The sequence below is a fragment of the Eufriesea mexicana genome, unplaced genomic scaffold (genome assembly GCF_001483705.2).
Source record: "Eufriesea mexicana isolate 0111107269 unplaced genomic scaffold, ASM148370v2 scaffold2888, whole genome shotgun sequence".
NCBI classification, from domain to species: Eukaryota; Metazoa; Arthropoda; class Insecta; order Hymenoptera; family Apidae; genus Eufriesea; species Eufriesea mexicana.
The window spans coordinates 671,993-682,804 of record NW_016910972.1 but is presented as its reverse complement, the minus strand read 5'-3'; the positions used below and the strand labels follow the sequence as shown (position 1 = coordinate 682,804).

General features: G+C 52.6%; 1 protein-coding gene across 1 annotated transcript in view; it reads right to left on the bottom strand.

The window, feature by feature from the left end:
- Nucleotides 1-9,901, bottom strand: part of LOC108550636 (uncharacterized) — a 40,808-nt gene extending 30,907 nt beyond the window's left edge. Inside the window, exon 1 of the mRNA XM_017904408.1 lies at nt 9,387-9,901. The gene's annotated coding sequence lies outside the window, so the exon portion shown is untranslated. The remainder of the gene's footprint in view (nt 1-9,386) is intronic.
- Nucleotides 9,902-10,812: the final 911 nt, after the last annotated feature.

Genomic DNA, 10,812 nt, shown 5'->3' with positions numbered 1-10,812 from the left:
ATCGGAAGAATCGTTAAACGCGCACAAGTCGGCGTGTCCGAAGGATGAAAGACAGTAGCCCGTGTTCCGCGGCTAGGTATCTCGTTGTACGTCGGCGTCTGGATTGTTTCCCGGGGCTCCGGCGTGTGTAACGCTCTGGGCTTGATGAATGGCAGCTGAATTCCCGGAAATACAGTGACCCACATTTTTCCCGGAAATGCGTAGGTGGAACGGTGATGGGGGAAAAAAGGAGGAAGGCAGCTGACTCAGCGTCTGGCAGTGACCACGGCGCAGACGATGAGCTCGGGTCAGCTCGATACAAAGCGTGGCCGAGAGATCGGATGGCGCAAAGGGTGGAAAGAAACGTTTCCCGTCTCTTTCCCCGAACTTATCGACCGCGTCAAACGATCCTTTAACGAAGCTAACTATGCCGGCCTTGAGGCGCCAAAGTACCCTATCGAGGGGGAATCCGAAGGAAAGTCACGTCCGCGTGGAATATTCTAGCGCGCGGTTGGTGGCGAGTTGGCGTACCATTAGGATCGGCAAGATTCTTGCACGATGCTGTACGGCGAGCGAAACGATCGGTAGCCCGTCCCAAACGAGGTGTATAACCAAACCGACACCCTCGATTCCGGCACGAAGTAGTTTAACGAGAACCAACCTCCGTTTAATTAATCCGAGAAATTGGATTAACGGTACCGCCGGCACGGCCACTTTGGTCGATGCCGGCTGGAACATAGCGGAACAGCCAACGGTTATCGGAAAAATAATAAAAATCTTCCTTTCTCGAGCGACGGGGTTGCCTCGTGACGACGACCACCGCTCCCGCCAAACGCTGTGGCGTAACCACACGTTCGACGGCCACGGATCCTCGCTGTGTTTCGTTCCAAAGATATTTTTCTTCTCTGCCGAGAGCACCGAGGATCATGGAGGGTTGAAAAGAGTCTGAAGGGGTAGGAGAGAGATGGATTCGCCCGGGAAAATAATCTTCGCGAAGAATGGATGCCCGCTGTTCCCGTGGCCGATTTTCTTCTCTCACGAGCTCGCCGGTGATCGGTAATTCTCGTGGAGCGCATTCGTCGCTCGAATCTCGGTTTATACTCCTGGCTGATCGGTAATTTCGTAGCGGCAGTTTATCGCGCTGCTTTACGAAATACCATCCACCGATATTTCATTCCCCGCCGTCGAGTGCGGGCTGCGTTGAAAAAAATTGTACACCGACTGTCCATGAATCTTGGACAGCCAACTTCGCTATTTTATTATTCGATATTCCGCGTACAGGAATTTCAACGATTTACTCGCCGCGTGAACGGTAAATTTCTCCCAACGATTTTCCACCGGGATTCATAGTCCCGATGACGCCTGGGTCGCGATAACGGATGGAAAACGCTCGCTCCTTCTCACCTCCGATGAAACGACGACAAAAACCGACAACGATCCACGCGGCCAGTCGATTATCAACGGCTCTAACAGCGGGGGTGGCGAGACGCGATCGAGTTGAATCTATGGTAAGAAGCGTGTCCCTGGGCGACGAGGGTTCGATTCCCTTGTTCGTGGCCGATAATTCGACCAGGACGTGGAGATAGGCGGATGATTCGAGGGTGGAGACATCGCTCGACGCGTTTCATCCGCGATTCTTCACCGTCTCTTACCGTTTCCCGTTGTCCCCGACGGTATTTCGCACGCCGAGGGGTTGCTCGATGCATAAGTCGAGGTCTATTTAATCCATTTGGACACGAGTTCTCGAGTGCGCTTTGCCCTCGGAGAGGAAATGGAAGCTGATAGAAGGGTACGGAACGCAGCGCACAAAGTGACCGATTAACGGGTCCCGATCTTTTACCAAGGAAACGACCCGTGCCTCGATGATCCCTGCAGAGTCCCGCTGCTCGTGCCTGTCGGTCCGTTCGATATTCGCGAATCAATTAGACACGGGATAAAGCGATACGCGTATAAAAGCGGCACAAATCTACCGGAGGAATAACGTTTCGATACAATGGGAACGGCGTATTTCTTCTCGTTGAATTTATACTTGTCGAACGGGGCTGAATGCGAAGCGTACCACCGCCGCTCGACAATCCCGCGGTGGGAGGAGCGGAAGTAACAATAATAACGCTAGTGAAAAGAGGGAAGCTCGACGGGGTAGCCACTATAAATCTACGTTTGTAAAAGTAACAGAATTTCCTTGGTAACCTCGCCTGGCGACGCGTGAATCGCGAAAACCGCAGTGGCGAGTGAGAAATTGTAATAAGGAATAATAGAAGTAGGAAACATGATCGCGATAGAGCCGGTGAGCGTAAGCGTTCGGAATTAAAGCCTTAAAGATTCACCGGCTCGGCTAGGGGGGAAACGAGGAAATGCGGGTTAAGGGAATCGAGATAAATAGCGGAGAGCAGGCGAAGGAGTTGCAAAATGGAGGTTCGAAAGGGCAGGGAAGAAGGAAAAAAGGAAAATGTCCCGGGCCAGGGAAAAAAAGCTTTCATTTCCCGTCGAGTATTCGTATCCTCCGCGAGAGTATGTCGATGACGAGAATTGATTAAAGGAACGTCGAATCGGCTCGCAGAATTCGAAAAAGATCATTTAAGAGGAAGCTATGCGGGGAATAGTCGGAGCCGAGCTGATAGGATTGAAGTTCACGACGTGCCTTCTCCCACCCCCCGAACGCGGAGAAATGCCGCTTTCTTCCTTTTATCGGCGTGAAAAGGCGAAAACGCCGACGTGGAAAAGCGTCGAGGAAGTTTAACGACACAGAAAGGCTCGCGATCGAAAAATAGATACACGTTTATCATTGTTGCCAAGCGTTTCCTAAACGGTCCCCCCGTCTTTCCCTGCGGGACGCCATATTTTTAATCGTCGCGCGAGAAACGTCCGTCGGATATTTGAGAAACGTGCTCTACCCTCGCGACAACACTCGCGGATCAGCCTCGCTCGACTTAATCAGACGAACGATTAAATTCTCCGTTCTATTAACCGCGCCTCGCCTGTGTACCTTGGAATGTTCTACGCGAAAGTGCTGCGAGCGCGGGATTAGCCTTCTCGGGATATATCCGTGGGTAATATTTTTTCAGCGGAATTTGATTGCATTTATCTGCCGACTCGAGTTCTGCCAGGGATGAAATTGAATTCGGAATAACCCGGGAGGACAAGTGTCGGCGGAGGGGTGGCCAGAGAAGAGGTCAATCGTAGATTCCATCGGGATGGATGGCTCGCGATGGATGCGTATTTATTTTTAATTTCTACTCGACAGCCAAGTTAACGCCGACAACGCGCAACGAAACAAATATCGAAAGTTGCGAGACGTACGGTAGGGTGGTTGCACCTTCATCGAGTTCTTCGCTAGTTGGCGAGAGAGTAAAACCGACTGTAAAATAGGGACTCGGGCGGTGGGGTGACGCGGACAAAAATGGTGGAGGGGGGGGGGGGGGGGTGGGGGGGGAGGACGTCGATAGGATTCGAGTCAAGAGTAATTCTTCGATTCGTTTCATTTCGTCGAGAGGAGAGAGAGAGAGAGAGAGAGAGAGAGAGACATACGTTCCACCCTTATTTTTTCCACCCTTATCCTCGCCAGCGTCTCCGAGTCTCCCGACGAGTTCTTTCGGTTCGAGTCATTAAAAAACGAGGGGAGGCGGCAGGGAGTAGGGTATGCAGGGAAGAAACGAAGGGATGGAAGATAGGTCAATTGCAGGCTCGACAAACGGCAAGGAAATGATGCACCATCTGCGGAACGAGCACGGACGACCAGTGCATTCGTATCTTGGATTCCTTTTAATTACTGCTACGCCAGATATTTGTATTTCCCGGAACGTTCCCCTTTGTCTGTGCGTGTAAGAACGAGGCTTCGAAGGAGGGTCGAACAATGAGAGATCGCGACGAGGATAAACCCCGGGAAAAATTGCAAGCAGCGAAGCTTTCTCTTTTTGAATTTCGTTCGCGCCACCGCTCGATGTGCCATGCCGTTCTCCACCCGTTCGATCGCGAAACCTACAATTTCTCGTTTCTTTCGCGCTGAATCTCATTTAAAACTCCGCCTCGCGCGGTGCCAGCGTATATCAACTTGTACTCGCGCTCTGCCTCCCTTTTTCCTCTCTCTCTCTCTCTCTCTCTCTTTCTCTTTTTCCCTCTTTCGCGCACTCTTTCTCCAGCACCTTCCTTTTCGGCCTCCCTCTGCCGCTGCGTCTCCCTCCGCTCGCAGGGAACGTTAGACTCGACGGAACTAATTACCGGTACGTCTCACACGAAGCTGCGAAGTCAATTTCAGCTTACACGTAACGTTTGCTTTTATCGAACGAACCTCACAGGCGAGGAATTTTTTCCAGCAGGCAGAGGAGCGAAACAGCGGGGAAACCACGCGCGGGTTATCCGCGCGAAAACTTAATCGACTTTGACTGCTGGCCTGGGTGCAGGGCTCTTAAAAGCGAAACCGTAAAAACCGTTTGAACGGGAGGTGGTTTTTATAGGACGTTGGATCCACGGCGGTTCTCGTTCCGCTGTAAATTATTTCGAGTTCGCTCGACGCGTTCCCCTGAAAGTAGAATGACACCGCGTATGGTCAGCCGGCAGGCGGCCGCGCACTTTCGCCGCGCTCGCTCGCAATTTCCATTATTTTTCTTACCATCGAATCGTTATTAACGATGTTGCCTGAGTAAATTTACCTCCGCCAACTATAGCGGACGCAAGAACAATCTCCGATGCGAAAATATCGCGTTTTTAGCCCGGCTTGGCTCGTCTCGAAAAAGCATTTGCAGTTTGGATAGGGAAATTTTACGAGCCACCGGAACGCCAGACGGCCGATCAAAAATTTCACGTGCCATTAGAGAGACGGGAAATTCATGGGTTACAGCGGTAAAGGTTAAATAAAATATGCTCCACGGCCTGCCACGTGGAAGCTTCGAACCTGTCACGGATACATCTTCGCCGACGTAGGCCTCTCGAGAGGAAAGTAGGATGGTTCCTCGGGAAAGGTTCTTCTTTCCGCTGAGAACGCGAAAACTTTCACCCCCCCGGATAGCTTGTCCGTGTGCAGAAGCATCTGGAACGCGGATTTATTTCTCATACGAGAAACGATGTACAGCGTGAACGGCGCGAGTGTCGCCAAATTTCCAAGCACGCTTCCGCTGTTTGCGATACATTCCTTCGCGCGAAACTTTCGCGATTTTTCAATCCCGGTAATCCACGAAACGGCTGAATTCTTCCCTACTCTCTCCTTCGGAACGAGGCTCATTTTTTATCGTATCCCGTAATGGAACCGGCGTAACTTCACCGGCCTAACTTAACCAGAGATACCGGGCGACGATTCGTTTCTCGAGATTACGATCGACTGTGCCTTTTAAAGCGCATAATTCCGGTGAAAGCAATTGCGAAATTTTCCGCTTGATTTACGAGATATATACATGTATATATATATATATTTATACGCACATTGCGTATACGTATATATGCACATTTCGATGATGAGAAATGCCGGACGGATTTGCCACGGAGATACACTTGGAAGCTCCGCAGCGGCAGGTTGCATTCAGCGAAACAAAACTTCGCGGCTAAAGCCGCAAACGTGAGTTATGTTCCAGGATCCTCCGCAGGGCGCGTTCCTACGGTGCTCGGGAAAAGTAATGAAACTTTTTACGCGCTTATAAGCTTCTTATGAATGTTTTACTATCTCCGCCGGTAGCCAGGATTGCCTGCTCCTCCAAACACCGCGCAACTTCCACGAAATCGTACTCGCGGTTAACACGGATATAACCCTCGATGTATCCGCTGGAAATTACCGCGATTCTCCCTAGATCTCTCTCTAACCCGGCGTCGTAAGTACTCCCTTCGGAGAACTAGCCTCATCCCCGTATCGTGGAATCCGTAAACCGAGAGCGCAAAGGTGTCCAGAAATAGAGCACACGGGCGGGCAATTTTAATAATAGCCAAGGTCGCATGGTCTTCGTTGGTGGTTTTAATCCGAAAAAGAACCGTCCGCTGATACCGTGGCCCTGTTTGATCGCGTGGCACGTACTCGCGTGTTCCTCTTGTTTTAACGCGGCAGCCGCGAGGCTCGCCTCTGACCGCGAGCAAATATGTATAGGCTCGCGGAGGTGGCGGTGTGCGTGCTGGCGCGCGCGCGCGTGCAGCAGATAGCGCAAACACGCGCACATAGGCCACCGATGTGCACGAGGACGATCTACGAGCCTCGCCGAAATCGTAGGCGGGTTTACGAAAGTAGGCTGGGAGGCTTAAACGCGGCTCAGGCAACTGTAGCAACCGCTGGAATCGTGTGTGGCTTCGCGGAAAGTAGGATGTGAAGGTTTAACGCGGCGCGACGGGTCTGCGGGAACAGAGAGAGGGTTGCTTGATGCTTTAGGGGGAACTGAAGGGGGGTAATCCGGCCCACGAACGGACCGGCGGGGGAGTTTTCTAATTTGAATGTTTGATGTCGGATCGCCTTTTGTTTCCGGCCTGGGCCACGGCGGCAGCGAGAAGAAATAAGAGCAGTTACATCTCCCAACCCCTCTTCCTGCCGCGGCCTGCCACCCCCAACCCTTGGCTTTCCTTTCTACCTTATCCATTGTTTCCCACCTGATACTCTTCCTCTATCCCTCTCTCTTTCTCATTCTCGCTGCTACCGTTTCTGACCTCCTCCCACGCTTTTTCACGTCAGCGATGGAATCAACCGTGTCGCGAAACTTGCTCCGATGCGTTCCAATCGTTCTCTCCCTTTTCACGGAGTCGTACTAACTTTAACGGCGAGACTCCTGGACGGTGTCGTTGGTCGGTGAAATTCAGAGATCTCTACTTCCTACTCGTCGTTGAAGCTTCGAATTATACCCGGATAAAGTGTAAGGTTTCGAGGGTATTCCCGAACTCTGATAAAGAGCCATTGAAACACGGCGCGAGTCAATACTCGCAAGTACCGAACTCGATCCCATCGCTACCCTCCACGCTCTCTCGCCGCCACTCGACACCGCGTTCTCTCTCCCCCTCTGCGGCTTTCCTTCTTAGCTGGATCTAGATTTCATTTTAACCTCCTTCGAGCTTCATCGGAACTACGGCCGGTCGGTAAGTCGTCCCGAAAATGACGATATCGCTCGGCCAAAAGGGAACGTCGAAGGAAAATTACGTGGACCCGGTGGGACCTTCCTTTCGGTCTTTCTACCTTCTTTTTTATCCTCGCGCCATGGGGCACGATAAAGCCAATTAACTCCGTGTAAATGCTAATACGGGACGCAACGCCCGCCGCTATTGTAACTGGATACTGTAACCGCGCTCGTTATGAACGCCTCTTAAAACGTCGTAAAGGTTACTTTGCGACCTCTATCTTTTCCCACGTCCTCCACTTAGCCCGCCTCTCCTCCTCTCCGCCTCTGGATTTCGTTTGCACGTACGAGCTCGCGTAAAATCCGCGACACGTAGCCGCGAGTAGTTCAGGCTCCAGTCCTTCTTCCTTCGCCATTTAAATGCTAATGCCAGTTTGCTCGAGCGTCTACGACTTCGCGGCGCGTATGTCAGTGCGGACGAGGGTGATCGAAAAATTTGTCTCGCGACGCGTCCACGACCAAGACCAAGATGAAGAACAAGAACTAGAACAAGAAGAAGAAGAAGAAGAAGAAGAAGAACAGCCTCTCCAGGAAATATGCTCTGGCCGATCCGAACGACAACCTTGCTCCCAGTTTCCTTTCCCCTCCCGCAGACGAGCGAGCAGGGGACACGGCCGGTTTTCATCCCTTCGACTCGCGATTCGTCTTACAGAAATGTGCACTTTAGAACGATGATAAAAAGCCAGTCGCATCCCTAGTCGCCTCCCTTTCTAGCCCTCGCTCTCTCCCTTACCGCACCATTCCAAACCTACTTCCGCCGTCTTCCGACCTTTTTGCTCCCGTACTTCTGCTCGCGACACTTCTCTCCATTTCGTATCGGATCTCCCGTCTGGATTTCGACGTCGGCGTCCAGGAGCACACCCCGTCCCTCGCCCCGTCCATATAAATGGTAATGTCACGCATCGGGCTGGTGGACGGGGAGCAAAGGGAAATGAAATTTCGTCGGAAGAACAAAGCCGGAAACCGCGAGTTCGCGATACCGAACGGTTGGTCTTCTCAGGCCCGGGTTAGGGACAACGATACCATTTAACCGGTTTCCCGACACTGACCGGTCTACCGTTTCGTTTTTATCGCGTAAATAATGTAACGCCGTTAGGGGGACGCTGTCGAGGCGCGATATTAATGCGTTTCCGTCGTTGGATTGAAAGGGAGACGAATAGCTTCTTCGGCTAGGATCCGCCGGGTTATCGAGGAAACTTCCCGTCCTCGGGTACAGGTGTAAGAGGAGACCCCCGAGTCGGCTTCTGGATTTACTCTTATTCTCCGATATATCTTTATCTCGGTTGTACACGCTTCTCCTATCTCCCTCGCTCGGATATTCAATTCCTATTTTTCCGGAAGTTTTCCCGCCGCACTGATAAGACCCGAATGGGTTCGGTTATCTCGATACACCCATCGAGCTTGTTTCTTCTTTCCCTTTTTTCCCTCCTTACTTTTTTCTCACTCCTTTTTCTTTTTTTTTTTTTGTCCTTTTCCTTGTTCGGCGAAAGTTTCCCTGGAGGAAGGAAAAAGTTGGAACGACGTCGAACGACGTTCTTCGCTTGGAGTTAGGATCGCGCGAAATGAAAAGAGAACGGAGGAAGGGTTCATCGGAATAGTCAGTTATCGCGGGCCATCCTGCGCGACTATTCGACGGAACGACGCGTCGTTGCATCGTTCGGTTGGCAAGACCAACTCGACGTCGCGTCCCTGTGCGTTTAAACGCGGCAAAGTTGGTCGGGAACGAAAAGGGATTTTGCCGGCAAGTTTCACGAAGAAATTCTCGTTAAGCACGAACGTCTAACCCCTACCGGAGGGCGCGCGCCATTGGTCGGTCCAGTGCCAACCGCACGTTGGATTTCGCGCCAAACGCGGTAGCCAAGGGAATGTACACGCTCGAATGATTCCTTGTCGCGCATCGAGAGAGGAGCCAAGGAGGTTGCGAATCGCGTGGAACGAAAATTGCGAAGTAGCAGCGCGACGATAGCGAGGGGTGAGCCAGAAAATTCATCGAATTTCCCCCGAGGATTCGTGGAACCAGTTTGGCAAATGGGTTTCATCTCAATTTTCGGTTCGAAGGATTCCTTTCGCTTAGCGAATCGACTCCGCAAATGAAATTGACTCGGGAAGATGGAACGGGAGCTATCGGATCATCGTCCCTTCCTCTGTCGCGCGATTAGCCCGTGGAAATTTCGGGACAGTGGCACGCGACGTTCTCTACCATTCGATTCCGACAGAGAAGCTGCGTGGCGCGCGAACGTGGCGAGGAGTAGAACCGAGAGAGAACTATCGGATAACCCTAAACGAGACGCGTGCGAAAGCTGCGAGATCGGTTGGCCTGTTGGTACTCACTTGGAATATCCCAAACGCTGTGCCGAGGTGTTCATTTGTCCGCACGACCGTCGTCACGATCATTACTCTCTCCAGGCTCCCTCTTTCTCTCTTCTTCCGTTCCCTCGCCCCGAACGCGCCGTGTCTTCCCTCTGCTCCTGTTCCTCACTGTCTGTCTCTCTGTCTGCCTCTGTCCCTTAACTCTTTTCGCCACAAACACCCCGTGTACCAGGCCGCTCGGAAGCAGCCGACAGCGAAGAACCGCGCGGGACAGCGGATCACGGTAACGGTCTATGCGTTGTCGTACATCTTCTGTGTACACGGCACACACGTACGCGTCTGGTCGGTGCACCACAAATCGCAGCCAGTAGCAACAGCAGCAGCAGCAGCAGTAGCAGCACCCGCGTGCAAACGTTAGACACGATGCTCAGACGGCTCGCGAAACGCGTCCAGTCGACTTGCTTCGGAAACGAGCACCCATGATCTCCACGACTATCGGCGTAGATCGATTCCCGACCAGTTGCGATCAATTTCTCCCAACGCTTTCAACGCATGGGTACCTGGAACCTCGTATTTCCCACCAACTCTCGCGTCCGTGGTGGTCCATCTTCCTCGGACGCACGGCTGGATCCGCGGGGCTCTCTGCTAATCAGCTGCTGCTGGGTCGCAGGTGATACCAAGCTCGAATCGCTCTCTCGCCAACTCCGTTTGTTTGCCGTCCCCTAGTCCCCTATCCCCGGTGGATGCCAATCGTGACTCTGCCGATCGACGATTAACGCGCGGCGATTAATCGGATGGCCGATTAAACGACGTCCCCGTCGGTGGAGCGAGAAATTCGTGCACGCTGGGAAAGTGAGTACGTCCCAAAAAGCACGTACAAGCGCTTTCCACCGAGCAGCACACTGGTGTGCGTCGGCACAGGCACGCAACCGCGAACTACGTGTGCCCTCGACTGGAGGCGCCTGCGGTCCAGGCTGCCACGCAGTATACTGAGCCGTGCCGGCTGCCCGGGAGAATCCGTGGGCGAACGAAGCTCCCCGAAAATCTGCGAAGATCCTCGATTCGATACGCTCTCTTCGGGGTCGCGCACGAGTCGCCAAGAGATGCTGGATTGTCGAGACCACCGTCGGACCACCGTCGTCGCTCTTTCGACCCTTTCGCCGATCTCCGAAATGACGAAAATTCTCTTTCTTTCTCTCTCTCTTTCTCTCTCTCGCACGCACACACACGCACGCTCTCTTCTATCGAACATGTCGCGATATCGTGCCAGCGATTGATCAACTTTGCCGGATTAGTTTCTTCCCTGCGTGGCCCAGCGCCTACTACCTCCGCGGCTTTGCCTCGATCCCATTGTTCCCGTCGTGTTTTCCTCTCTTTGCCGCGTAAAGAATCGATGCTGTCACTATGCCGGAACGCGCTGATTCACTGTCCGCGTTTCCGCAGTTGT